We start from the raw sequence: 27084 nt of genomic DNA, 5'->3' as shown, positions 1-27084 counted from the left end.
TTTTTCCCTTTGGAGGCAGATCCCATCTCCCAAGCTCTGGGGGGCTTCACACTGAGTCCAGAACCTTCTCTGTTTTAGAGGCAAGAGCAGGTTCCAGGCCTGGGCAATGAGCAGCCTGTTTGCTGCGAGGTATAGTGTCTGCCCTTCCTGCCTTCTCCCCAGCTCCTCAGCAAGCTCGGGTGTCCATCAGAACTGCGGCTCCCCCTCCTGCTCGCCTCTCTTCCAGGCACCCTCTCCTCTCCAGGACAGCATCTCAGCCCAGTCCACCCACTTGGCCTCCTCCACTGTTGCTTCAGGCAGGAAAGCCCAGGGCACTATCCCTTCCTTTCCTTCCTTTCCTGGACTCCACCTTCTATGGCTCAGAAGGGGTCCTCTGCCTTTTCCAGCCAGCCATCCTCCTCTCTTAGAGGGGACATATAGCACCGGCCACATAGGCAGCCTTGGGAGCAGGTCCCTCAGGGAGGGGGTGTCCACGTCTGGGCGATACCTCAGAGTGAATGAGGAGGAGAGAAGGAATGTCTGAGTTAACAGGTGTGGGCACCCACAGCAGAATCCTGGTCCCCAGAGCAGCTGAAACCCTTCGCCCCGAAGGCCCCTCTGCACACGCAGGCTGGAAGTGCTTCTTAACGAACCGCTGACTGCAAAGCCTTTCACTTCCAACCTCAGCCTTGGAATTCAAGCTGGTATTTGAAGCAGCCATGCAGAGAGGGGAGCTCTGGTAGCCAGCAGGACGCTAACAAAATCAGATTAAGTCATGCATGTGGGCTCCCTCGCCTGCCTGGCTCGCTGCTGGAGGGAGGGGGACGGAGCTTTCTGTAGTTTGTCTGCACAGTCTAATTTTATTGATAAAGCTCCACAGAACTGTGACCATAATGGGTGCGCCAAGCAAGTCGTCACAGGTGAGGATCTTGAACACCCATCTTTGTCCGGTATGGACAGAAGGTGAAGGCTGAAGAGGTTCATCTGTACAAAAGGGGAATTAACTTCATTTAGGAGGTTCTCACTGATAGATCCCAGGGCAGGGGACACTTTTGGCCACCGAGCAGGACTGTCCCACACGTGGTCCCAAGAGAAGGAAACCAGCTGGACACCCCTAATTAGCTTGTCTTTAGAATCTGAAAGCACCAAAGCCTCAAGTCAAGAGACTAGTTGGGGGACACCTGGGTAGCTCAGCAGTTGAGCATCTGCCTTTGGCTCAGGGCCTGATGCCGAGTCCAGGGATCAAGTCCCACATTGGGCTCCCTACCAGGAACCTGCTTCTCCCTCTGCCTGTGTCTCTGCCTCTCTCTGTGTGTCTCTCGTGAGTAAATAAATAAATCTTAAAAAAAAATAGAGAGAGAGAGAGCAGCTGGGTGTTTGCTTGTGTGGACCCGGGCACAAGTGTCAGCAGATTCACGGATAATCCAGGAAATCTGAAAACAAACTATGTCATAGCTTTGTGGTTCTTTGGGTTCAACCAGCCTGTAAAAAAGGCTGGGCTCTCATCTCTTCACAATGGACCAGACAGTGTGCTTTACAGCCCAGCCTGGCATCTCTTCTTGAAAGGAGCATATTTTGTGTGGGGTCTCTCCATCTGTTTTCTGCATGAACATATCCTGAACACATCTTTCTTTTTTGAAATCTGTTGAAATATCTAGTTTGCTCATAACTCTGTCTCTACTGGAGCTCTGTTTTCTTTGATGCTGTGGACATTTGTTTACGTCCATCCATAATCGTGTTTCAGTTGAGTGTAGAAATGCTGGAGGAATTGTGCTGTGTGGTCTGCTATGGTGAACTGCAATAGTGATGTCTGTTTCAAAACCCAATGAGTACACCTCACCAGTGTTTTGGACCAGTTCTCTTAGAACCAGGAAGATGGATGCCACAACAGTATCAGCTCCTCCAAGTAATTTAGTATTGATGTTCATAACTATATCCTAGGGTCTCTGCACTGAGCACAGACTGTGCTTGAAGTTGAAAGATTATCACACAAATATGGAAAAGAAAGAAAAAGGGAAGGAAGGAAGGAAGGAAGGAAAGAAAGAAGGGAATGAAGGACCTCACCACCTTGTGCCCACTAGGATGACTGACCATTATCAGAAAAACAAGCAGGCGCATGAAGAAATTTCGATCCCTGTGCACTGTTGGTGGTAGTATAAAATGTCGCAATGGTGTCATAGTGGTGCAATGGCCATGGAAAATAGTAGGGAGGTTTTTCAAAAAGTTAAAAGTAGATTATCACATGATGCCATAGTCCTACTTGTGGTCTATCCCAAAAAGCACTGAGAGCAGGGTCTTGAAGAGGTATTTGTACAGCCATGTTCACAGCAACTGTTCATATGGCCAAGAGGCAACCCAAGTGTCTGGTGATGGATGAATGGATAAGCAATATAAGCATATGACGGAACATCATTCATCCTTTAAAAAGGACATCTTGTCATGTGCCACCACAGAGACGAGCCCTGAGGATATGAGGCTGAGTGACATAAGCCAGAAACAGGACACACGTGGGGACCCCACGCATATGAGATCCCAGCATCATCAGACTCAGACACAGAGTGTAGATGGTGGGGTTGGGGCTGGGGGAGCAGGTGGGGTCAAGATGTCACGGGGATGGAACATTCTGGAGCCGGATAGTGGTCCAGCAGTGGGAATGTGCTCTGTGCCCCTGAACTGTTCATTTTAAAAAGGCTAAGAGAAAACTTTCTGTTATGTGCTTTTTTTTAAACACAAACTTAAAACAAAAAAATGTAGTAATTAAAAAAAAGGCTACTGCAGAATGACAAGATTTGAAAACCAATCTTTATACTATGTACATATTTTAATGGTATCAAATATGCTTCCTCTTTAAAGACATCACATCTAGGATGGCAGTTGCCCTTGCGGAGGGGTGGAGGTGAAGGTGAGCTCAGTAGGAAGGCTCCAGGGGCCCAGGCATGTCAGCTGTACCTGCCCCGGGTCCCTGTCCTGTCCTGGGGCACATAGCTCAGAAGTGCCCTGCCCCTCAGGCCAGGGGTGTGGGGTGTGCACAGGAGGGAGCGACATCGCCCTACCCATGTTCCTATGCCAGTCTGGGGTGGAGACCCCACAAATGATGTGGGCAGAGACTCGAGAGGTGATTTTCAAACGAACCTGGAAGGCATGCGCAGCACCCACGTGAGGGGGGAGGCTTGGACATGTTCTGAGATGAGGTCAGCAACCATTCTTCCATGTGGGGCTCCAGGTTGATCCGGACTGAATGGACAGGCTTGCTCTCGGGGTCTCCCATCCCCTCTCCCTGGTTCTGGAGCTCAAGCTCGGTTTCCCCGCTGGCTTCCCATTCTCTTCGCCTGTAGAGAAATGAACGCCGGGTGCTGAAACCGCCCCTGGTCAGCAAGACCCACAGAGCTTGGGTGGCAGTGATCCCAATGAGTCGCTTCCCAGGCTCCAGGAGGACAAAGCCAGCTGGCTGGGGCCGGGCAGCTCTCGGGACGTGCCTGCCACGGCGAGGCTGTGCAGGCCACCTGACCCCGTGGGCTGCAGACGTTTGCCTTGTGCAGGATGCGCTGAGGGCTCCTGTTTGGGGACCAAAGCTCCTGGGTAACCCTCACAGGCAGTCAGTAAGTGCACCAGGAATCTCTCCTTTTTCTTTTTTCTTATCAATAGCATCTGATTGCCTTTTTATTTATTTTTGTCTTATATCCTGAAGATTTTATATATATATATATATATATATATATATATATATATATATATATATATTTTTTTTTTTTTTTATTGGAGTTCGATTTGCCAACAGATAGTATAACACTCAGTGCTGGGCAGCCTGGGTGGCTCAGTGGTTTAGCACCGCCTTCAGCCCAGGCATGATCCTGGAAACTCGGGATCGAGTCCCATGTCAGGCTCCCTGTGTGGAGCCTGCTTCTCCCTTTGCCTGTGTCTCTGCCCCTCTCTCTCTCTCTCTCTCTCTCTCTCTCTCTGTCTCTCATGAATAAATAAATAAAATCTTAAAACAAAACAAAACAAAAAACACTCAGTGCTCATCCCGTCAAGTGCCCTCCTCAGCGCCCGTCATCCAGTCACCCAACCCCCCACCCACCTCCCCTTCCACTACCCCTTGTTCATTTCCCAGAGTTAGGAGTCTCTCATGTTTTGTCACCCTCTCTAGTTTTTCCCACTCATTTTCTCTATGGGAAGCTTTCCAGTGAGAAAGGGTCCTTTAGCATTCAGTCCCTTGGGCTTTTCTACAGAGGCCCTAGAAAGGTGGGCATAAGGGTACCCCCAGTTTTCAATGTAGCCACTGCATAAAGCTCAGCAAAAGGGCAGACGTAGACATTTATTGGGGTCAGTGTCATGCTTGGTGTACACTCTACCATCTGCATCCAAACAAGTCACCCCCGCTGACTGCAGGGAGGTGGAGTCAGGAGGCTGCCACTAGCCAGCCTGAGGGCACGCCTTCATCAGCTCCATGGGATCCTGCTTCTCTCTGTCCGCCAGGCCAGAGGGCCCCAAATGGTGTGATCCATCACACCTTCCCTTTTCCCAGCCCAGAGAAGCTGATGGGTCACCTTGGCCTGGGGCTGATGCCTGCTGCCTCTACTCCTGTCTTCCAAGCCCTGTACCATTGCTGGAACTACAGGGAAGCCAGACTCTGGTGCATGCTTAGGGCAGTTAGGGGCAGGAATCAGGAGCAACTGCTTGGATCGGGGGCCAGGCTCCAGGGACCAGGAGGGGAGATGGAAAGTCAGGAGGCATCAGGAGGGCCGCACAGAGCGAGAGGCTTGAGCAGGGTCAGTTAGGGTGGGAGGGAGGATAGGACTGTCCCAGATAGAAAGAGCTGGTGACACAGACACACACATGATCATGACCCGGACCAGGAAGCTGGCCTGCCCTCATCATGACTACTCAGCTGAGTGATGTGAGCTCAACTGAGCCTCAATTGTCTTGTCTGTAAAACGAGGTATTGCTATCTGCCTCAGGACCGAGTGCTGAGCACCCCTCAACACGCACTCAGAGCTGTTGTTCACTGAGCAATGGGCAGACCGTGGGCTCGGTGCTCCTGGGCAGGAGAACGGACACATCGTGATGGGTACTTTTTCTTATTAGAATTCCAAACCCTCCAAGTAACTGATGGCTCTGGCCACCCCATGTGTCTATGTAATAAGTTATCCCCGAACTTAATGGGGAACTCATCTGGGTCCACACAGGCTGCTGTAACAGAACATCACAGCCTGGGGGGTTTACAAACAATGGACATTTATTTACCACAGCCCAGAGGCTGGACATTCAAAATCAAGGAGCCCACAGACATGGGGTCTGGTGGGGCTCGCAGAGCACGACGCCTAATGTGTCCCTGTGTGGTGGCAGGGGTGAGGGCACTTTCTGGAGCTTCTAAGAGCGCTAAGCTCTACCTCATGACCTAATCGCACCAAAGGCCTCACCTCCTAACACTATCACACCAAGGGTTAGGTCTCAGCAACGTGAATTTAGGGAGACACAATCATTCGGTCTGTGGCAGATCTCTCTTCTCTCATTAAATACACCAGTTGGGGCCTCTATTCACGAGGTGGATTGCTGTGGGCCAGGCCAGACTCAGTAAGTGCCATGTGCCTGCTCTCCTAGTTCTGACATGAAGCGAGGATGATAAATGTTGTGTCCGAGGCTCCAGTGTGATGACATTCTACACATCCATCACCTCCCTTTCTAGGAAGATTGCTCTTCTCTGGGGCAGGGGGCACAGGGACTCCTTGCCTGGGCCCTTACCACTCTCAGGAGGTTGGGGGTGGTGGCTCTGGCTCAGGGCAGGATCTTGGCATGAGTGAGTCAGAGCTGCTTCTTACCTTGCCCCTTCCTTCCTGGGCCCCCATCTCCCACACATGGCCCCATCTCTGTCCTCCAGGCTGCTTTGGTGCTCCCTGCTTTCCAAGGAGCCAGGCCTCCGTGGGAAGCTGCTTCCTGGGATCTCCTAAATTCAAGCTCAGGTAACCTGCCTGGATATATCAACCTCCCCAGCCTGACATTTAGTACTTGGAGCTGAATTTGGGGGCAAACAATTATCACTCTGCATCATTTTGTCCTGCTTGTATACTAACCTTCTCCAGATCCACTGAGGTTGCAAGAGGACCCAGATTTGAGTCTAGGCTGTAGGAAAATTAGAGCCTTTCCATCGCTGTGTGGTCTCAGGCAAGTCTGATCCCACTCCCAGCCTGACCTTCCTTTCTGCACAGGAAGAATGACCAGTCAAGGTACCTGAGTCCAACCTGCCCAGTGCTCCCATTAAAAGGCTGAAGTATGTCCCTTCACTGCTCCTGCCCAAGACTCTGAAGTATTCCAAAAGCATGCTGAAGAATTCTGCATCACCCCAGCCATTCACGGGGCCCTTCGGCCCAGAAGTCCTCTGTCCAGCACAGGGCCCAACAGGTTGAACACCCCTCCAACTTCCCTCCATCCTCTGCATCACAAACTAGAGGAGAGTTTTTTGCCCAATTATGCACATTATTTAGTGTTTCTGTGAGTAAACATTTAGTGGGATGTTTTTGATAGGCAAAGTGTATCACAGTCTTGTCATCAGCCTTATATTGGATGTCAATTATAAGCAGGTCCATTAATGTGCAGGGGTAGGAGGTGGCTAAAGAATGCCAGCAGGGGCCTAGGGAGCCAGACACTCACGTGGCTCTTCCAGTGCCCTGTGAAAACAGAGTGTGGCAAAGAGAGCCTGGGGGCTTTGTGGACTTCAAGGCAAAAGGGAACCAAAGGTGCATAGAGGATCTCTAATGCTCTAGATGGGATTTAATTCTCTAGAATTTCAATTGTGCCAACGTTTAAGCACTCAACAGCCAGCTGTCACTTCTAAAGTCACAGAGTGGGTCTTGTGGGCCACAGACATCATTGACACAGTTTGGTGGGTTTGTGGGGACAACTGGATCTAGATTACAAAGGTTTTTGAATTACTCACTGAGGTTTGGGGGTCAGACAGTAGAGAAACAGAGTCATGGAGTTTCAGAGAGAGAGATCTGCATGAATGCTGGAAAGACCAGATAGGTGATGCCAGTACAACACTGGAAAGGTACCTGGAAATACAAGGACCTGTGGTCTAGAAGGTGAGCTGAGTGGAGACATGAGGCCTGCATCTTGGCCATGTGCAGACCCAAACCTGGGAAGGTGGCAGAGGCCGGGATTTGAAACAATAAAAATCCCTTTTATTTTTCCACAGAAATTGAAATTCCTTACACAGCAGCTTAGGAACAGGCCAACATTCCGACTGAGTGCCTTATTCTGGTGTGGGGATGTTCATGACACCATCTAGGTACCACAAGAGGACATCTAGAAATGTGGTACTGAGCACAAATTCTAGACTCTAGTGCCTGAAAATCCAGTTCTGAACCAGTCAGGTGTCTTGGGGCGATCTTCCCGGGTCCTCTGTAGGTCTATTTCCTCACTTACAGAGTACAAATACTAGGAGCATATCTAAAACATGAAGCCCAACGCATTATAAGCTTCCACTCAGTGGATGTCAGGTATCAGATGGGAGAAGAGAAGCCATTAGCTTGAGAGCCAAGTAAGTATTTTTCCATCAAGGAGCTCAGACATGGACTCTAAGTCTGATGAAAAAGGCACAAACACTGTGGACTTCAATGACACACTTTCACTGCAAGACAGAGAAACTGGGCCAAAGGTCAACAAGGAAATGCAGGATTTGGAACAACACGGTAAGTCGCCTTGAGCTGTGTCCATCTGCAGAGCCCTTGGCCAACAGAACGCAGTCTTTTCAAGCACACATGGAGCATTCTGTAAAACAGACCATATGTTAGGCAACAAAACAAGTCTCAGTACATCAAAAGGGATCACAATCATACAAAGTAGATTGTACACCCACAAGAGAATTAAATTAGAAATCAGTAACTGAAGGAAATCTGAAAATTCACAAAAATGTGAAAATCAAATAACATACTCCTATTTAGCCAAATGGATCAAAGAAGAAATCATGAAGGAAATTAGATGATACTTTGAAATGATAGACTTTACAAGAAAACTACAAACCAAATCCCATAAGCACATAGATGCAGAAACCCTCTCCCAAATACTAGCAAACCAAATCTAGCAACACACAAGAAGGGCTGAATACAAGGACCCAGCAAGATTACCCTAGGAATGCACGGTTGAATCTACACCCAAAATGCAATCAAAGCAGCACACTGTCTTGGTAGTCAAGGACAGAAACCACTCAGAAGAAAATGCAAAGAAAATCTTCACAGCCTTAAGTCAGGCAGTGAGTTCTTAGATCTGACACCAAAAGCACAATCACAAAAGAAAAAAAATAGAAAAAATCACACCACATCAGAATTAAAATCTTTCATGATGCAAGCCATACCATCAATAAAACAGAAAGACAACCCACAGAAAAGGAGAAAATGTCTTTTGCCCATTTCATGATTGGATTGTTTGTTTCTTTGGTGTTGAGTTTAAGAAGTTCTTTATAGATTTTGGAAACTAGCCCTTTATCTGGTATGTCATTTGCAAATATCTTCTCCCAATCTGTAGGTTGTCTTTTAGTTTTGTTGACTGTATCCTTTGCTGTGCAAAAGCTTCTTATCTTGATGAAGTCCCAATAGTTCATTTTTTGCTTTTGTTTCTTTTGCCTTTGTGGATGTATCTTGCAAGAAGTTACTGTGGCCAAGTTCAAAAAGGGTGTTGCCTGTGTTCTCCTCTAGGATTTTGATGGAATCTTGTCTCACATTTAGATCTCTCATCCATTTTGAGTTTATCTTTGTGTATGGTGAAAGAGAGTGGTCCAGTTTCATTCTTCTGCATGTGGGTGTCCAATTTTCCCAGCATCATTTATTGAAGAGACTGTCTTTCTTCCAATGGATAGTCTTTCCTCCTTTATCGAATATTAGTTGACCATACAGTTCAGGGTCCACTTCTGGGTTCTCTATTCTGTTCCATTGATCTATGTGTCTGTTTTTGTGCCAGTACCACACTGTCTTGATGCCCACAGCTTTGTAGTACAACCTGAAATCTGGCATTGTGATGCCCCAAGCTATGGTTTTCTTTTTTAAAATTCCCCTGGCTATTCGGGGTCTTTTCTGATTCCACACAAATCTTAAAATAATTTGTTCTAACTCTCTGAAGAAAGTCCATGGTATTTTGATAGGGATTGCATTAAACAGCTCTACGTAAATTGCCCTGGGTAACATTGACATTTTCACAATATTAATTCTGCCAATCCATGAGCATGGAATATTTTTCCATCTCTTTGTGTCTTCCTCAATTTCCTTCAGAAGTATTCTATAGTTTTTAGGGTATAGATCCTTTACCTCTTTGGTTAGGTTTATTCCTAGGTATCTTATGCTTTTGGGTGCAATTGTAAATGGGATTGACTCCTTAATTTCTCTTTCTTCAGTCTCATTGTTAGTGTATAGAAATGCCATTGATTTCTGGGCATTGATTTTGTATCCTGCCACGCTACCAAATTGCTGTATGAGTTCTAGCAATCTTGGGGTGGAGGCTTTTGGGTTTTCTATGTAGAGTATCATGTCATCGGCAAAGAGGGAGAGTTTGACTTCTTCTTTGCCAATTTGAATGCCTTTAATGTCTTTTTGTTGTCTGATTGCTGAGGCGAGGACTTCCAGTACTATGTTGAATAGCAGTGGTGAGAGTGGACATCCCTGTCTTGTTCCTGATCTTAGGGGAAAGGCTCCCAGTGCTTCCCCATCGAGAATGATATTTGCTGTGGGCTTTTTGTAGATGGCTTTTAAGATGTCGAGGAATGTTCCCTCTATCCCAACACTCTGAAGTGTTTTGATCAGGAATGGATGCTGTATTTTGTCAAATGCTTTCTCTGCATCTAATGAGAGGATCATATGGTTCTTGGTTTTTCTCTTGCTGATATGATGAATCACATTGATTGTTTTACTAGTGTTGAACCAACCTTGTGTCCCGGGGATAAATCCTACTTGGTCATGGTGAATAATTTTCTTAATGTGTTGTTGGATCCTATTGGCTAGTATCTTGTTGAGAATTTTTGCATCCATGTTCATCAGGGATATTGGTCTATAATTCTCCTTTTTGGTGGGGTCTTTGTCTGGTTTTGGAATTAAGGTGATGCTGGCCTCATAGAACGAATTTGGAAGTACTCCATCTCTTCCTATCTTTCCAAACAGCTTTAGTAGAATAGGTATGATTTCTTCTTTAAACGTTTGATAGAATTCCCCTGGGAAGCCATCTGGCCCTGGACTCTTGTGTCTTGGGAGGTTTTTGATGACTGCTTCAATTTCCTCCCTGGTTATTGGCCTGTTCAGGTTTTCTATTTCTTCCTGTTCCAGTTTTGGTAGTTTGTGGCTTTCCAGGAATGCGTCCATTTCTTCTAGATTGCCTAATTTATTGGCGTAGAGCTGTTCATAATATGTTTTTAAAATTGTTTGTATTTCCTTGGTGTTGGTAGTGATCTCTCCTTTCTCATTCATGATTTTATTAATTTGAGTCTTCTCTCTCTTCTTTTTAATAAGGTTGAGAAATCTCACAGAGGAAGACATGGACATGGCCAACAGGCACATGAGAAAATGCTCTGCATCACTTGCCATCAGGGAAATACAAATCAAAACCACAATGAGATACCACCTCACACCAGTGAGAATGGGGAAAATTAACAAGGCAGGAAACAACAAATGTTGGAGAGGATGTGGAGAAAAGGGAACCCTCTTACACTGTTGGTGGGAATGTGAACTGGTGCAGCCACTCTGGAAAGCTCTGTGGAGGTTCCTCAAAGAGTTAAAAATAGACCTGCCCTACGACCTAGCAATTGCACTGTTGGGGATTTACCCCAAAGATTCAGATGCAATGAAACGCCGGGACACCTGCACCCCGATGTTTCTAGCAGCAATGTCCACAATAGCCAAACTGTGGAAGGAGCCTCGGTGTCCATCGAAAGATGAATGGATAAAGAAGATGTGGTTTATGTATACAATGGAATATTACTCAGCAATTAGAAACGATAAATACCCACCATTTGCTTCGACGTGGATGGAACTGGAGGGTATTATGCTGAGTGAAATAAGTCAATCGGAGAAGGACAAACAGTGTATGTTCTCACTCATTTGGGGGAATATAAATAATAGTGAAAGGGAATATAAGGGAAGGGAGAAGAAATGTGTGGGAAATATCAGGAAGGGAGACAGAACATAAAGACTCCTAACTCTGGGAAACGAACTAGGGGTGGTGGAAGGGGAGGAGGGCGGGGGGTGGGGGGGAATGGGTGATGGGCACTGAGGGGGACACTTGACGGGATGAGCACTGGGTGTTTTTCTGTATGTTGGTAAATTGAACACCAATAAAAATTAATTTATTAAAAAAAAAGAAAAGGAGAAAATATTAGCAAATCAAATACCTGGTAAGGAACTTGTATCTAGACTGCATAAGAGACACTTATAACTCAGTAACAAAAAAGCAAAGGATTTGAATAGGCATTTCTGGAAAGAAGATGCACAACTGGCCAATAAGCACATGAAAAGATCCTGGACCTTTTTCATTATTAGGGAAATGCAAATCAAAACTAGGCTGAGATACGTCTTCACTCACTCTGAAGTGAGATGGCTACTCTCAGAACAGGTCATAGTTGATGTTGGCAAGGGTGATGATGTTGGAGGCCTCCTATGCGGCTGGTGGGAGAGTAGAACAGTGTGGCCGCTGTGGCTGCTCAGTGTTCACACAGTGCCACCATATGACCCAGCTCTTCTGCTCCTCAGTACATGCCCAAGAACAGTGAAAGCACATATTCCAATAGCAACCTGCATACAGATGTTTATAGTAGCACTGTCCATGAAGCAGAGAAATAAAGGCAACTCTATCTATCAACTGATGAATGGATAAGCAAAATATGGTACAGCCACATAATAGAATATTCCTTGGCCATTAAAAGGAATTCAGTACATACAGAAAGAAAGAAGGAAAGGCAAGAGATGTGAAGGCTGGGATCTGCTACAGCATGGACAGACCCTAAAACACCGTGCTCAGTGGAAGAGGCCAATCGTAGAAGACCATGTATGACATGTTTACATGTAGATGAAATATTCAGAACAGGCAAATCCATAGACACAAAATGTAGATTAGTGGTTGCCTAGGGTTTGGAGGAGGGGCTTGCTGGGGGCAGGGAGTAGCTAAAAGGTTTGAAGGTGAAGAAAATGTTGAGGTGAAGAAAATGTTCTAAAACTGTGGTGATTGTTGCACATATCTGTGAGTGCACTAAATTGTGCACTTTAAATGGGAAATGGATGAATTGTGTGGTCTGTCTCAATAAAGCTGTGTAAAAATAAAGGCATTGCATAATGACTGCCTCCCAAAAAGTACAGTATAAAAGGGGGGAATGAATAGCTTCACAGTGGAGAACTCAGACAGACATGACCTCAGTCAAGTGGCCAAGGTCATGTCCAGAGTGATGAGTCATGTTGATAGCAAAGACCCTGCCTGATAGGGCGCAGTGAGAATGCTGCTTCACTTCTGTGGTCTACTTCCCAAAATCCACACCCAGCATAAGCCTAAGAAGAACATCAGACAAATTCTGACTGAGGTACAGTCAAAATACCTGACCATCTTCCTTTAAACTGTGAAGATCACCAAAAAGTGGGAAGTCTGAGAATCTGTCACAGCCAAGAGACCTCTAAGGAGATATGATGACTAACTGGAAGGTGGTAGTTTGGATAGATCTTGGGATAGAAAAAGGACATTAAGGAAAAAGCAAGGAAATCTGAATGAAGTGTGGACTTCAGTTAATAATAGTATATCAATACTGGTTAACTATGAAAAACGGGCCATTCTAAAGTAAGATATTAATAATAGAGGAGCCTGGGTGTGAAGTACATGAGAAGTGATTGTCATCATTTTCTCTAAATCTAAAGATACTAAAAAATTAGAATTCTCTTTAAAAAAATTTTAAAATAAATGCAGGGCTCTCTGATATCAATAAGCCTCATGAAAATGAATTCATTAATAATCAGGAAAACTCATCCTCAATGTGCCTGCATGCACACAGACACACACACACACTTAACATACATACACTTAATACAGCACAGAGAGAGAGCCCAGGAGCTGACTCCAGCATCACAAGGAACAGAATCCAAAAAGTAATTACACTGCCAAGTGTTATGCTAATACAATTATTGAAATTACCAGTCAAAAGCAGTTAATGAAATAATTAAGACAGATTGACCTACAACTTGATTTAAAATTAACCTGACACGTGCATACTATCTAAATAATGACTCTCTCCTGTGATCTAGCCTCTCATTAAAATCAGATTTCTTTGGGAGAAATTATACATTTTGCACCATGATTGGGAAGAACAAATCACATTCACTGCCCCACTAATGAATGTGGAGGAGCTAAATGAAAGCGAATGTGCCCAGCCTTCCCTGGTATGGCGCCATCTGCCACTGTAACCAACTACCCTCCCTCCCATTTTCCCTCAGCAAATGCTAGGAGCCCATTAAAATTGTATCAGTGAAGGACCCTAAGATACTGGGTGTGCACCTGAAGCTCTTCCTAAAGGGAAGTTGGGCAGAGGTGACCTGTGGCACTGGGGTCTTGCAGATGTTCTGCGGAAGAGGAAGGAAAATGTGTACCTCTCTCACGTAGGCAGTTCCTACATTGATGTGCATGCATCCAGCTCATTTCTCTAGAGGTGAGGAAACCCAGCCAAGAAGAGAATGGGCTTGTTGGAAACTTATTCCCAAGCTTGTGGCCAGGGCAGGAGCAGCAGCTCTGTGGGTTATGCTTTCCCCTGCTCAGTACCTCCTTTTACCCTCGTGATTTCCCACCAGCACTCATAGTGAGGTGTGTTGGTCTACAGTGTACCGCTGGCATACCCCAGCTCCTGGGGCCTTGCCCCAGGTTTGGCCCAGTCTAGGTGAACAGTTTTTGCTTGTCCCTGTATCTCCAGGCAGCTGCCTGCAATTGGCCGACCTCAGATTCTGTGTGGTGGCTGCCGCCCCTCCCTCCAAGGGCCATGTTCCTGGCAGGAAGACCTCAGCTAGTATCTGGGGCATGGGCACTGGGTCCTCGTTCACAATAAGCCCTGGAGTTACCTTGATAATATCTTTTAAAATGGGTCCTCTGCTCGGCATTTTTATGAGACAAAGAATTTCCCTCTTAAAATTATTCAGATTCAGTAATATTATTAGGAGAGTGGGAAAACACAGGCTGCTACAAAATGGTCTATTACTGAGAGAGTTTTAATATTCTAATGAGGAAAACCACTCTCTGTCATGTTTTCATCCTACATCCTGTTTTTTGTATCCATCCTAACAATCTCTGCCTTTTAATCGAGCACCTTGGTCCACTAATACTTAAAATAAATAATAATCAAGATGGCAGGATAGGAGCTACCAGCACAGGTTGTTTAGCAATCTTGAGCAAAAAGAATTAACATGTGAGGTTCATACTACCCAATTTTAAATGTACTATAAAGCTACAGTAATCAAAACAGCACGGCACTGGCATAAAAACAGACATATAGACTAATGGGCAGAGTAGAGAGGTCAGAAATACCACTTATGGTAAATTGTCCTTTGACAAAGGTGCCAAGAATACAGAATAGGGAAAGAAAAATCTCATCAACAAGTAGTGTTGGGAAAACTGGTTTTCCACACACAAAAGAATGAAATTGGACCCTTAACTCACTCCCTATGTAAAAATAAACTCAAAATGGATTAAAAACTTAAATGTAAGACCTGAAACCATAAAATTATTAGGAGAAAATACAGAGGAAAAGCTTCTTGAGATTAGTCTATATAACGCTTCTCTTACATAAGACTCCAAAAGCACAGGCAAAAACGCAGACAAGTGGAATTCATTCAAAATGAAAGTCTTCCTGATAGCACAGGAAAACATCAACAAGTACAGAGAAAGCCTACAGACTGGAAGGGAATATCTGCAGACCGTACATCTGATAAGAGATTAATACTGAAAATATAAGGAACTTGTATACAACTCAATAGCAAGAAACAACTCAACTAAAAATAAGCAAAGGATTCAAAGAGACATTCTCAAAAGAAGACATACAAATGGTCAACAGACAGATGAAAGGATGCTCAATAACTAATCATCAGAGAAATACAAATCAAAACAACAATAATATATTACCTCATAAAAAAAATATATTACCTCATATACATTAGAATGGTTATTGTTCAAAAAACTATTTCTTATATTCCACATATGAGTGAAACAATATGGTAATCGTCTTTCTCTGATTGACCATAAGGGAAAAGGGGATGAAACTGAGTGGGGGAAAATTAGAGGAAGACAAACCATGAAAGACTCCCAAGTCTGGGAAGTAAACAAAGGGTTGCAGAAGAGGAGGTGGGTGGGAGGATGGGGTAACTGGGTGAAGGGCATTAAGGAGAGCACATGATGAGATGAGCACTTGGTGTTATACTAAATATGTTGGCAAACTGAATTTAAATTTAAAAAAAAAAAAGCCTAAAGATTACAAGTGTTGGCGAGCATGTGGAGAAAGGGGAACTCTGGTCCACTGTTGGTGGGAATGCAAATGGGTGCAGTCACTGTGAAGAACAGTATGGAAGCTCCTCAAGAAGTCAACAATGGAATCAAACAAACACTTTTGGGAGGTGGTGAGGTCATGAGGGTGGAGTCCTCATGAATGCAACCAGTGTCTTTATAGAAGAGGCTCCAGAGAGATCCCTGGTCCCCTCCACCATGGGAGGACACAGAGAAGGTGCTGGCCATGAACCAGGAAGAGTCCTTTACCAGAACACAACCATGCTGGTGCCTTGATCTTGGATGTCCAGCCTCCAGTAACTGTGGGAAATAAATTTCTCTTTATAAGTCATCCAGTCCTTTTGTTACAGCAGGCCAAATGGACTGACAAATTCCTTGATTTTTCTTTCATTTCTTCCATTAGATTTGTAGTTTTCAGCATACATATTCTGTACATATAAGATTTATTCCTAACATGTTATGATCTTTGCTGTCCTTTTGTGGCAGTTTAGAAATTTCAATCATTAATTGCTAGTATATAGAAATACAAATGATTTCTGTATGTTGATTTTATATCCTATGACCTTGTTACACTCATTTATTAATTCTAATAGCCTTTTGAGATTTTTTCAGTATTTTCTACATAGACATCATGCCATCTGTGAAAAAAGACAGTTTTGTTTCTTCCTTTCCAATCTGTACGCCTTTTATTTATTCCTTTTGCTATTTCACACTAGCTAAGAATTCTAGCATGATATTGAATAGGAAACACAAGAATGTACATCTTTGCCTTGGTCCTGATTCACAAGGAAGGCATTCAGCCTTTTGCTATTTTTTAAAAAGATTTTATTTATTTATGAGAGAGAGAGAGAGAGAGAGAGAGAGAGGCAGAGACACAGGCAGAGGGAGAAGCAGGCTCCATGCAGGGAGCCCTACGTGGGACTCAATCCCAGGTCTCCAGGATCACACCCTGGGCTGAAGGCGGCGCTAAACTGCTGAGCCAGCCGGGCTGCCCAGCCTTTTGCTATTGATGTTAAAACTAGGTTTTTGTAGATACCTATATCATTTTAAAGAAGTTCTACTTTGCTGGACTTTTTAAAAATTATGAATGGATGTAGAATGTCTTCAGATGTGTTTTCTGTATGTCATACCATTTTCTTATCCATCTTTAACTTTTCATATTCCACTTACATTTAACATTTCACTACTTCAAGTACAATGTTGAAATATTACAGCTGTGTTGGACTGCACCTGCCATCCTTCATGCTGTAGTATAGTAGGTGTATGCATGTGCTACATCTACACATCTTATAAAGCTCAGAAAAAAACAGTACAGTTTTATTTAAAGATTTAATTTTTCTAGAGCAGTTTTGGGTTCACAGCAAAATGGAGAGTAAGGTACTGAAATTTCTCATATGCCCCCTACCCTCCCACATGCACAGCCTCCTCTCTTATTAGCACCCCCCACTGGAGAGGTGCACTTGTTATAACTGAGGAACCTACACTGGTCCATCATTATCACCCAAAGTTCATAGTTTACAATTGTTTCACTCTTGGTGTTGCATTCTGTGAATTTGGACACATGTACAACATGTACCCATGATTGTAGTGCCACACAGAGTATTTCTAATGCCCTAAAGATCCTGTTCTTCACCTGTTCATCCCTCCGCACCCCCAGTGGTATTACAGCTTTGACTTTAAGTCATGCGTATTACACAGAAGTTAGGAGGAGCAAGAAAAATAGAACGAGTAGCCTTTTATATATACCTATATAGTTACCATTTTTGAGGCTACTTATTCCATTCTGAGGATCTACATTTCCTTTTTCTGGTATAATGTCCTTTATCTCAAAGAGCTTCCTTTAGCATTGTCTGTTATAGAGTTTTTCTGTAATCATTTCTCTAAGCTTTCTAAAATCTAGAACAGCTGTATTTCAACATTCTTAAATGGTAAGTTTGCTGGATATAAAGGAGATATATGGGAATATAAGGGATATAGGGAAACATAAGGGACATAAAGGATATGGCGGTCATAGAGGAACATGGAGGATACAGGGGACATAGGGGGCATAGGAGGACATAAAGGACATAGGAGCTATAAGGGATATAGGGGGATATAGGGAACATAGGAGTACATAGGAGATATAGGGGACATAGGGGATATAGGGAGTATAAGGGACATAGGAGATATAGGAGACATAGAAGATATGGGACATAGGGGATATAGGGGAACATAGGGGATATAAGGAGATGTGGGGGACATAAGGACATAGGGATACAGGGTTCTACATTCAAAGGTTTTTGCAATTGTTGTTTTTTATTTTCTACACTTTAACTCTAGTATCTCATTGTCCTCTGATCTCCATAGAGTCTGATAAGAAGTTGGCTGTTGATCGAATCATTAGCCCCTCTATGTACAGTGCCACAGTTCCTCTTGTTCCTTTCGATATTTGCTTTTTTGCATTGGTAAGCATCTGTTTGATTCTGATGCATCTCTATGTAGGACTGTCTTTATTCTGCTTGATACTAGTTACCTTATATTTGCAAATATCTGTCTTCCATCACCTGGGTGATTCCAGCCACTATTTATTCAAATATTCTTGTTTACCATCTTCCCTGTCCTTTCCTCTTTTGAAGCCAACTGCATATATATTAGAGTTTGATCTTCTTAAGAGTGCCTGAGACTGTTATGTACCCACCTTTTCCCCTTCTGTTTTCACATTAGACCATTTCTGCTGCTCTGTTCAAGTTCATTATCTCCTCTGTCATCTCTGTGTAGCTGTCAAGATCACGTATTGACTTTGTTATTTCTGATATTGTATCATTGAATCCTAAATTTTTTCAATTGTTCAGATTTTTCTGCAAAGATTTCCTACTTTTTCATTTTTTGCAAGCATAGTTATTTGTCCATTGAGGATATTTATGACAACTGCTTTAAAATCTTTAATACTTCTGCTTTCTGCTAAAACGAAGTTAAAAGGGAACAAATTCAGCCTTCTGCCTACAAAACTAAAACTCAGGGTGGTGGTAGTGATACATAGAGCACTAGTTTTCAGACAGTGGCTCTCAGGCTGCATAGGACAGTGGTCCTTAAGGCATGCAAGGACCTGACAAGGTGAGACTTCTGTTGGCCCTGATGCCTGCAGAGAGAGGTTTTGGGCTTCATCATAGAGGGGAGAAGCTGGTGGTTTCCCTGGGCAAAGAGATGGTCCTGGGAGTGCTGGAAGGCTGAGGAGACTCATGTACACCTGGAAGACCACCAGCAAAGAGAGAACTGTGACCAGAGGGAAAGAACTTCAATGCTTGATGGGTCCCATTGAGTCTTCAGCTGAACACTGATCCATGTGCAGATATAAAGGAACTACCCAAGGGCACAGAATAAAACACCAAACAAGAATTAGAGGGAATAAACTTTGGGGCTCATGAAGAACCGGGAATGGTTCGTGTTCCAACCAGGTCATAGGTGGCTCAGGAAAGCCTCATAACACAGAGGAGACTGTATGGAGTATTCAGAATGCTTTACCTCAGGAATAGAGCATGAGCGGCCTGAGAGGTGACGCAGATCCCAACTCAGAATGTTTAAAATCAGACATAAATATGTCAAGTTGTTTCAAAGTCACACAACTCTATCCCAGAAATAAAGCTCACAAATAGTTTTAGGAATACAAAACTATCCAGGAGCCAACAAGGAAAAATATGCAGTGTCTAGCAGCCAAAGGGAAATCACCTGGTATACAAAAAAGCAAGAAGAGGAGAAATATGAAGAGGAGAAATATCAGTTGGCTGAAACTGACAAATGGCACAGATGAAGTAATTCACAAACAAAGATGGAATGTTGTTACTGTCACTGTATTCTGTGTGCTCAAGAAGCTAGTGAGGATGCTGGTGATGTTGAGTACAGAGAGAAGAAATAAAAAAGACCCCAATCAGACTTTTGGGGATGAATCCTACAATGTCTGTGGTGAAAATTCACCAACAAGATTAAGATCAGATCAGGCACTGAGAAAGAAAAGATTAATGAACTTGAAGACACTTAATAGAAACCATCTAAAATGAAATAGGGAGAGAAAACAGAAAATGAGCAGAAAGTTAACTGGGGGATGACTTCAAATGGCCTAAAATACATGTCATCAGCAACACAGAAAGAGAAGGAAAAGAAGGAAACAAGACAAAATATTTGAAGAAAAAATAACAGAATATATTCCGTATTTGAATTTTTTAAAAACCATGACCAGCATATCCAAGATACTTAAAAACTCCCAAGCCTAAGAAGCCTGAAGAAGGCATATCTTAATTAAATTGCCTAAAGAGAGTGATAACAAGAGAATCTTAAATTCAGATAAGGAGACATGCTACATACAGAGGAACAGAGGGAAGGATGAGAGCAGGTTCCTTTTTGGCAAAGTGGAAATGGGGAGAGTGGAATAAGGCCCTTCAAGCCCAGGAGAAAAAACTGCCAATTCAGGGCTCTACAGTCAGCAACAAGTGGCGTAAAGAAGGTAAAACATCAACTTTCTCAGACCTACAGAAGCTGCAATAATTCATCATCGCCAGCAGATCAGCACTAAGAAATGTTCAGAAAGTCCTTCAGGCAGAAAGATGACACCACACGGAGACCTGATATGAAGAAGGGGGTGGACAAAGTGCCCAACAACACCACCAGGAAGACCCCAATGGGTAATGGAGCCCTTCCACCGTGAGGTTACTAAGTTGCCATGAAGGAGTGTGATGTTATTTGAAGAAGGATGAAGGTAAAGCTGTGTACTACAAACCGTAATGCATGCATGTGAGCATGCACACACATGCACACAGTTATAGGGAACCAGCAAAAACGGGATTAAATGGTATCATAAAAATACTCAAATTATCCAAAAGAAGGCAAATGCAGAGGAAAAGGGAAATGAAAACCAGATGGACAATAAAAAACAAATAGCAAGATCACAGAGTTAAGGCTGATGCTCATTAACAGTAGCATTTGATGAAAATACTGTCCAAACCCCAATCAAGAGTCATCACTTTTCAGATTTGATAAGAAAGCAAAACTCAACTGTGTGCTACCTGCCCCACATCCACTTGACTTTTTTTTTTTAGGATTTTATTTATTTATTGATGAGAGACAGAGAGAGAAAAGCAGAGACATAGAGGAAGAAACAGGCTCCTTGAGGGGAGCCAGATGTGGAACTTGATCCTGGAACTCCGGGACCACTCCCTGAGCTGAAGGCAGATGCTCAACCACTGAGCCACCCAGGTGTCCCATATCCACTTTAAAAATAAAGATACATATAAAAATAAAGAGATCAAAAAAAAATCTACCAGTAACACCAGCCTAAAGAGCCGGCGTCATTGTATTCTTATGAGATAAAGTAGATTTCAGAGCAATGAGTCCAGCCTGGGATAAAGAAGGTCAACGTGCGGCTCCTAAGGGGTCGGTTATCCAGAGGACATAATACTACATGCCTCTGCACCCAGTCACCAGGCTCCACGGTACACAAAGCACAAGCCCTATCTGCTGTCTCAGCACCTGGGGCATCCTGGGTTCTCTCTCCATTCACGTTCCTTTCTCCGAGGAATGTGTCCCATTTACTAGGTCTTTTGCATGTTGGGTAGTACTTTGGGGCTGTGTCCACCTTATGAATGTGGTCTGGAGGAGATTCTGGATTCTGTTATTTTTCACCAGTGACGTGTCTTGTTTGGTTCAGCTGGTGGTAAGAGCTGACCTAATTCAGCTGTCCCCAGGCGGCAGCTCCAGCCTTAGCTCAGGTCTTGTCCTTGGCTGGTTGCTTTCCAGAATGCTCTGTGCATGTGGTTAGTTAGTCAGTAGAAAGGTGGGCAGGCTGGCATGCAGGTTCCCTGAACATTTCCTGCTCTCCTACAATCCCCACGACCTGCAGTGGCCAAGCTCCTGCCACCCTAAGGTTGTCACTCTCCAGCCGGCAAAGACCCATTTGCCTCCCGGATCTGACTCCAGGACGAAAGGAGAATCCTCCTTGAACAACTCCCCCCGGAACTGCTGCTGCTGCTCTCTCCCCAGCCCTCAAAAGGCTCCTGTTTGCCCTCTCTACAGATTTCCTAGTTGTTTTTCTGTGAAGAACGGAGTGTGGCGTGATCTTACAAAATCATTACAGGAAGCACAGGCAGCAATTACCCATCCACTTTTAGGCCGCCTTCTGCAGGAACCTCACATCCTTTGAGTCACACTGGGGGAAAGCGTACGTGTCATCTGCTCCGGAGGTCACGATGGTTTCCCTGAGTGGGTGAGAAACACAGTGTCTCGTCGGGGACACTGCAGCCCCATGAAAGCCACCGACCGCACGAGCGGGAAGAGAGAGGCCAGGCACAGGCCCCTTCCATCTCGCACCGTAGGTCTCCACTGCAGCGCCAGCTCTTGCCAAGGGCCCATCTCCCTTCTCCCTTCAACGCCCTGCCCTGCACCCCCACCCGAAGAGTCTCCACCAGGAACTCCCTGATTCACTCTCCCCTCCACTCCTGGCTGCTCCCTGGCCCGGCCCCTGCTCAGCTCCCTGCTGCCCCTTCCCTGCCACACCCGGAGGGTCCTCTAGACAACACCCCACCCACTCCCAGTCAGTGCCCCACAGAGCTTTCCCTGCTCTGCCTCCAGGCCCCATCCTGCCTCATCCATCAGGACTATTTCAGAGTTCCTTACCCCAAAAAGCTCACTGGACCCCCCCAGTTGGAGTTAGGTCCTTCTGCTCTCCTTAGAACTGCTGCTGTCCCAGTCGACTCTGGAAGTTTCAGACCCAGGTGGCCACTGGTGCAGCGGGCTTCCTGGTTCCAGCCAGCACCTTCACAGTGAGGGCCACAGGGCGGCTCCACAGCTCTGCAGTGCTCAGTGAGAATGAGAGGCGCCCCCCGGCTTGGCTCTCCCCACATGGCCCTCGATGTGGCTTGGCCTTGGCCTGGGGCTACCCGGGCTCTGCCCACGTGGCCAGGTGTAAGTGCAGACTGGGGTTGATGAGCTGGATGCTCAGGGTCTCCCTGGGCCCTACAGGCTTGCAGAGGTGAAAGCAGGTGTGGCCCCTCGGAGCCTTTCTTATTAGCCTTCCCTGGAGGAGGATCCAGTGGCTGGGCCAGGGAGCCTCTGGGGGAAGGGATGGTCTGAGCTCCTGGTGCTCCTGGCCATCAGAGTCCATCCTGAAATGAACAGAGTAGAGCCCACAGGAGGCCTGGGAGCAGACCCTGCTCCACCATCCCTGACCTTGAGGTCAGTTTCCTTGTCTCTGATGGAGGCTTGACAGTACTGGGCCCCACAGACCCCATGGGGTCGTCTGACGGTCCCCCTCAGCTGCCTGGGTGACACAGTGGGAGGAGGTGGGAGGACAAGCCTGGACTGAGAGCCAAGTGGCCACGCCACAGCCCTGGGGCATGAGCTTCGTGGGGGTGCTTGCCACCCCATTACAGACGGGACACTCCGGCTGAGGCTGCTCAACAGTGTGGCTGGCCACATGCCTCGAGTGAGGAACAGCCAGACTGGTGCAGCACAGACGCTCCTGGAAAGTTGTTAGCTGCGCCTCGGTTCCCACCTCTATACCCTTGTCTTCTCAAGAGCAGCCAGGGGACCCAAGAGCTCTCTCATTCCTAACATTTGACTTTGCTCTTGTTCAAAGCTGATGGGCCACAGCTCAATGCCATGGGAAATGCTGGGCTTTGTGAGGATGAGTGGGCCCACCCACCTTCCAGAATGAATGCGGCATGTATGTATTCACTGGACATCTTTGTTTTACCCAGCCCACATCTGTGGCTGTTGAGTCTCAGGGAAGGAGTGGCACCTGGGCATGCCTGACATTCTCCAGATAGACACAGGACCCTCTGTGCCCTTCCCTCCTGCGCCTTGCCCTCTGTCTCTGCCACTTTCCTCCCTCCTCCTGCCCACCCAGGCCCCAGGACCCTGGGGTCACCAGAGCAGCTAATGGATCACTGCAGTTTCTGAGCTGTGGTCTTGACTCATCCTACCTCTGTTTCTTGACTCATTGCCCTGTGACCTGCTGGAAAAACAGCAGTCCCAGCCCTGGATTAGCCCCTGGCCCCTGGGCTTCTTCCTGATGCTCTCCCAAGTCATCAAAATAGCCCAGATTGTGTGCACCCATCTTTTCTTTAAATATTTTTTGAGCAGAGCTGATTTTAAAAACATAAGTTATGTCTGTTTGGGCCAAATGCAGTGACTTCTCCCAGACTGAGAAATAAATTTATTAAAAATAATTCTGAAAAAAAATTCAAAAAAATTAAAAATAATTCTGTTGCAATGAAAGCAAGGCTGAGGTAGATCTGAGCTACAGTTAGTGTGAGTCCCCTGGGTCCAGCTGTGGCAGAGTCCCGTGGCACTGCTGGGCTAGAGGGCAGTGCACACAGCCACCCACTACCCCTACTTGCCAGGCCTGGACTGTGGGCAGAGAAAAAGAGAAAGATAAGAATTGATAAGGAGAATGGACTGGCCAGGGGGGTCCACACAGATGGCTATGGGACAGAGGATGGTAGAGAAAGGACAGGTGCAGGGTCTTCGGTCCAGGTTGGGGGATTGGGGGGCAACCAATCCCTGTGGAGACTGGCCAGTGCCAGGGCTGTGCCCAGATATAGGGGCACCAACAGCTGCCTTTGCTGCTGTGACTTGACTGGCAGGAAAACAGAGTGGGAAATGAACCTCAGTCAGTGTGGTCCAGGGACCTCCAGTCAAGGCCAGGCCTGCAGGCTGTGCCCCCTGCACCCGCTCAGGTGCCCAAGGCCACAGGGCATCGCCACGGCCCTATTACCATAAGCAATAATGCAGAGGTGTGATAAAAGCCATCTGTCATTCATAAAAGGTGATGTCGCCTTTTTGCAAAACCATAAGTCATCCTGGGGCTCAGCCAAGAAATGGCCCATAAAATCCTGAGTAATGGCCTCAAAGCATACTTTTCAATATAAAGAATATTCTAGGCAGCTGTTTCTAGAACTTATCTGTGTGCAGTAATTTTATACCCAAAACGATTACTGGGCTCAGTGTCTGATGCACCCCTTCAGCACCCCCCTCATTAGCAGCAGTAAAGTGTCTAGAATGTGTTTGATGGTCCTGTGAGCACAGGATCCTGCCCTCCAGTGACAAGTGGTAGGTAGTGTTGTGCTCATGGGCCATGCCCTTTGCCATCGGATGCATCGGCACGCAGGGGCCTGGGGGGACACCCACTGTCTTCAGGATCTCCAAAGTTACCAGGGAGGAGGAGCTCAGCCTGTCCTGAATCTGTTTCTACGGTAACGCAAGACCAGCTGGTTTTGTCTGCGTTGGATGAGGGCAGGCATCCAGGGATACCGATGACCCCAAGGCTGGTGAGTGACACAGAGCGTGAACTCCACCCCAGGTGGACTCGTTCCCAGAGCAACCAAGGCTTGCCTGAGTGCACAGTGGGGCGAGGGATGGTGGGGCCGTGCCTGCCTTGGGCACCACTCTATAGCCAGAAGGGAGTGGAGCTTGCTGGTGCCTCATGAAGACCCAGGAAGTGCTTTCTCTGTCCACCCTACATGAGGCCCCTGTCTGCTTGGGGGTGAGGCCAGGATAAATCTCTGAGTGTTTCACTCTCTAGAGCCATAGCTCCTGGATGACAGAGCAAGGATGATTCTGAGGCTCCACTGTATGTTCAGGACATGTCTCTAGGAAGGAGAGAGCAGCAGGGTGCATGCACGGACCCTGCAGCCCTGGCTTCCAGGCACAGAGGAGCAGCCTGGGGTGAGCACAGGCCGAGATGTCTGCCAGGATGGAGACACACACACTGTGGCTGAAATGGGCACTGCACAGAACCAGTCAGCCAAATCGGTAACAGCAAAATCTATACCGCTGCTGTCACGGAGTCAGTCACTTCAGTAACACCGGGCGTGGGGCTTTCTCATGGGCCCACGGCACTGAGGTCATAGGGAGCCACCACTGGGTGCCAGTGCTCTCCCGGCGGCTACACAGGCCACAACCACTATCAGATAGAATAGTTGTGTCTCCACTTGCCTGAAGTCTCGATCCTTGAAGGCCTGTTTTGATTCACCTTGGGCCATATGGACTATTTTAACTGGGAGTCAGGTCCCTGGGTTCCCATGCTGGGTCAAGCACCTGTACCCACCATGGGAAGTTTTAAGGCAAAGTGACTACGACCTTGGAGAACACAGGGCAGGTGACACTCCGGTGGGTAGGCTGCGGCCTGATTACTATTTTACATTCATGTGGCCACATCAAGGAGGCCCCAGTCCCACACTCCTGCCCCTAAGCGGCCATTCTGTAACCAGAGCTAGGCAGGGCTGGCCAGCAGAGCTGGAGTACCAGCAAGAGCTAGCCCGGCCAACTGAGCTGGTATAGTCATTATGGGGTGCTAGCTAAAGCATATGGTTGCCTCTCTGGTGGATGTTTCAAAATTGACCACGCTGGTCGTTGCACACATCTATGAACACACAACAACCATGGAACCAGCACTAGGTGCTATGTGAATTACAACTCCAGAAAGCTGTTTGAGTGAAGGAAATGACCTGGAAATTCTGGAATCAGTGATCACTGCCGGGTGTGGGATGCTGGGGACTGTGGCCAGCACCAGGGCCACCGATGAGAGGCTGAGCGGCTTACCTCAGCTGGAGAGCCGTCTCTGCTCTCCTGAGAGCGTGCTACTGTCACCTGCAGCCCTGGCCACCCCGGCATGGGGATGCTGGGATGGTGAGTATGTTGTGCAGCCTGACACATGTGGAGTGTTTTTCTATCATGAAGACATCTCCTGAACCAATGGGGGTTTCAGCAAAGGTCAGAGGCTCCTTCTCAGCTACAGGGAGGGGTCTGACTGGAAATGGGCACCATGGGCACAGATAGATGTCTCTGGTGCTCTGGGTGAGGGTTATGGCCATGCCCCAGACTGGCCCTCCTACCACCCTCCCGGCAGTGGAGGGTTCACTTGGAGGCCCCTCTCTTCTGCGCTCCCAAGAGGACAATGAGATCAGCCTGACAGATGGGCTGACTCCAGGCAAGCCAAAGCAAGTGGGAGTCTGTGTGCTCCATGAGTCACGGGCGACTGAGCCAGGCAGCTGAGGGCCATGCAGCCCTGAGGTCAAGGTCATTGTGAAGATGCCTGTGAACAGGGGCTCAGGCCTCGATGCTGCTTGCTGGCCAGATGCAAATGGATACAGGGTGGAAATGCTGCTGCGTCCATGCACACGAGCCTGAGATGATCCAGGCGCCCTGAGGGAGCCCTGACAAGAGGGCATAAAATGAGGAAACCAAAGGAGTAGATAATACTGAGAAGAGACTTCTGCAGGGCCAATGGTGAAGGGAACATTCTTGTATAATCACGGTGCAAGAGAAAACCAGTCTCATTTTCCAGGCCTGATGCTTGGCATTTATGCAGAACTGGCTTTTGTATCAACACAGGTGCGCCAGAGCCTAGAGGCCCCTTGACATTTGCCACTCCACCTCTCCTGTGTGCTGGCGCCCCTCTACCCGGGTGGGCTGTTGTCTAGGGTGACCCTGCTCTCTCCAGGTTCCTGGGACAGTGTGCGCTCCCACTTCAGAGGTACCGTAGTAAGTGGGGTGCCACCTCATTTGGTCAGAATAGCAGCAGGGTCTCTGTGGCCTTCTCCAGTTTGCCATTGTGAAAACCGAGTCCCAGAGCGAGGAAGG

General features: G+C 46.5%; 1 long non-coding RNA gene across 1 annotated transcript in view; it reads right to left on the bottom strand.

Moving 5' to 3' along the window:
* Positions 1-2767: 2767 nt before the first annotated feature.
* Positions 2768-27084, bottom strand: part of LOC140598130 (uncharacterized) — a 43375-nt gene continuing 19058 nt past the window's right edge. The window contains exon 2 of the long non-coding RNA XR_012000257.1: positions 2768-3308. This is a non-coding gene — a long non-coding RNA (uncharacterized lncRNA). The remainder of the gene's footprint in view (positions 3309-27084) is intronic.

The sequence above is a fragment of the Vulpes vulpes genome, chromosome 3 (genome assembly GCF_048418805.1).
Source record: "Vulpes vulpes isolate BD-2025 chromosome 3, VulVul3, whole genome shotgun sequence".
Classification (NCBI taxonomy): domain Eukaryota; kingdom Metazoa; phylum Chordata; class Mammalia; order Carnivora; family Canidae; genus Vulpes; species Vulpes vulpes.
This window is presented reverse-complemented; position numbering and strand designations above follow the sequence as displayed.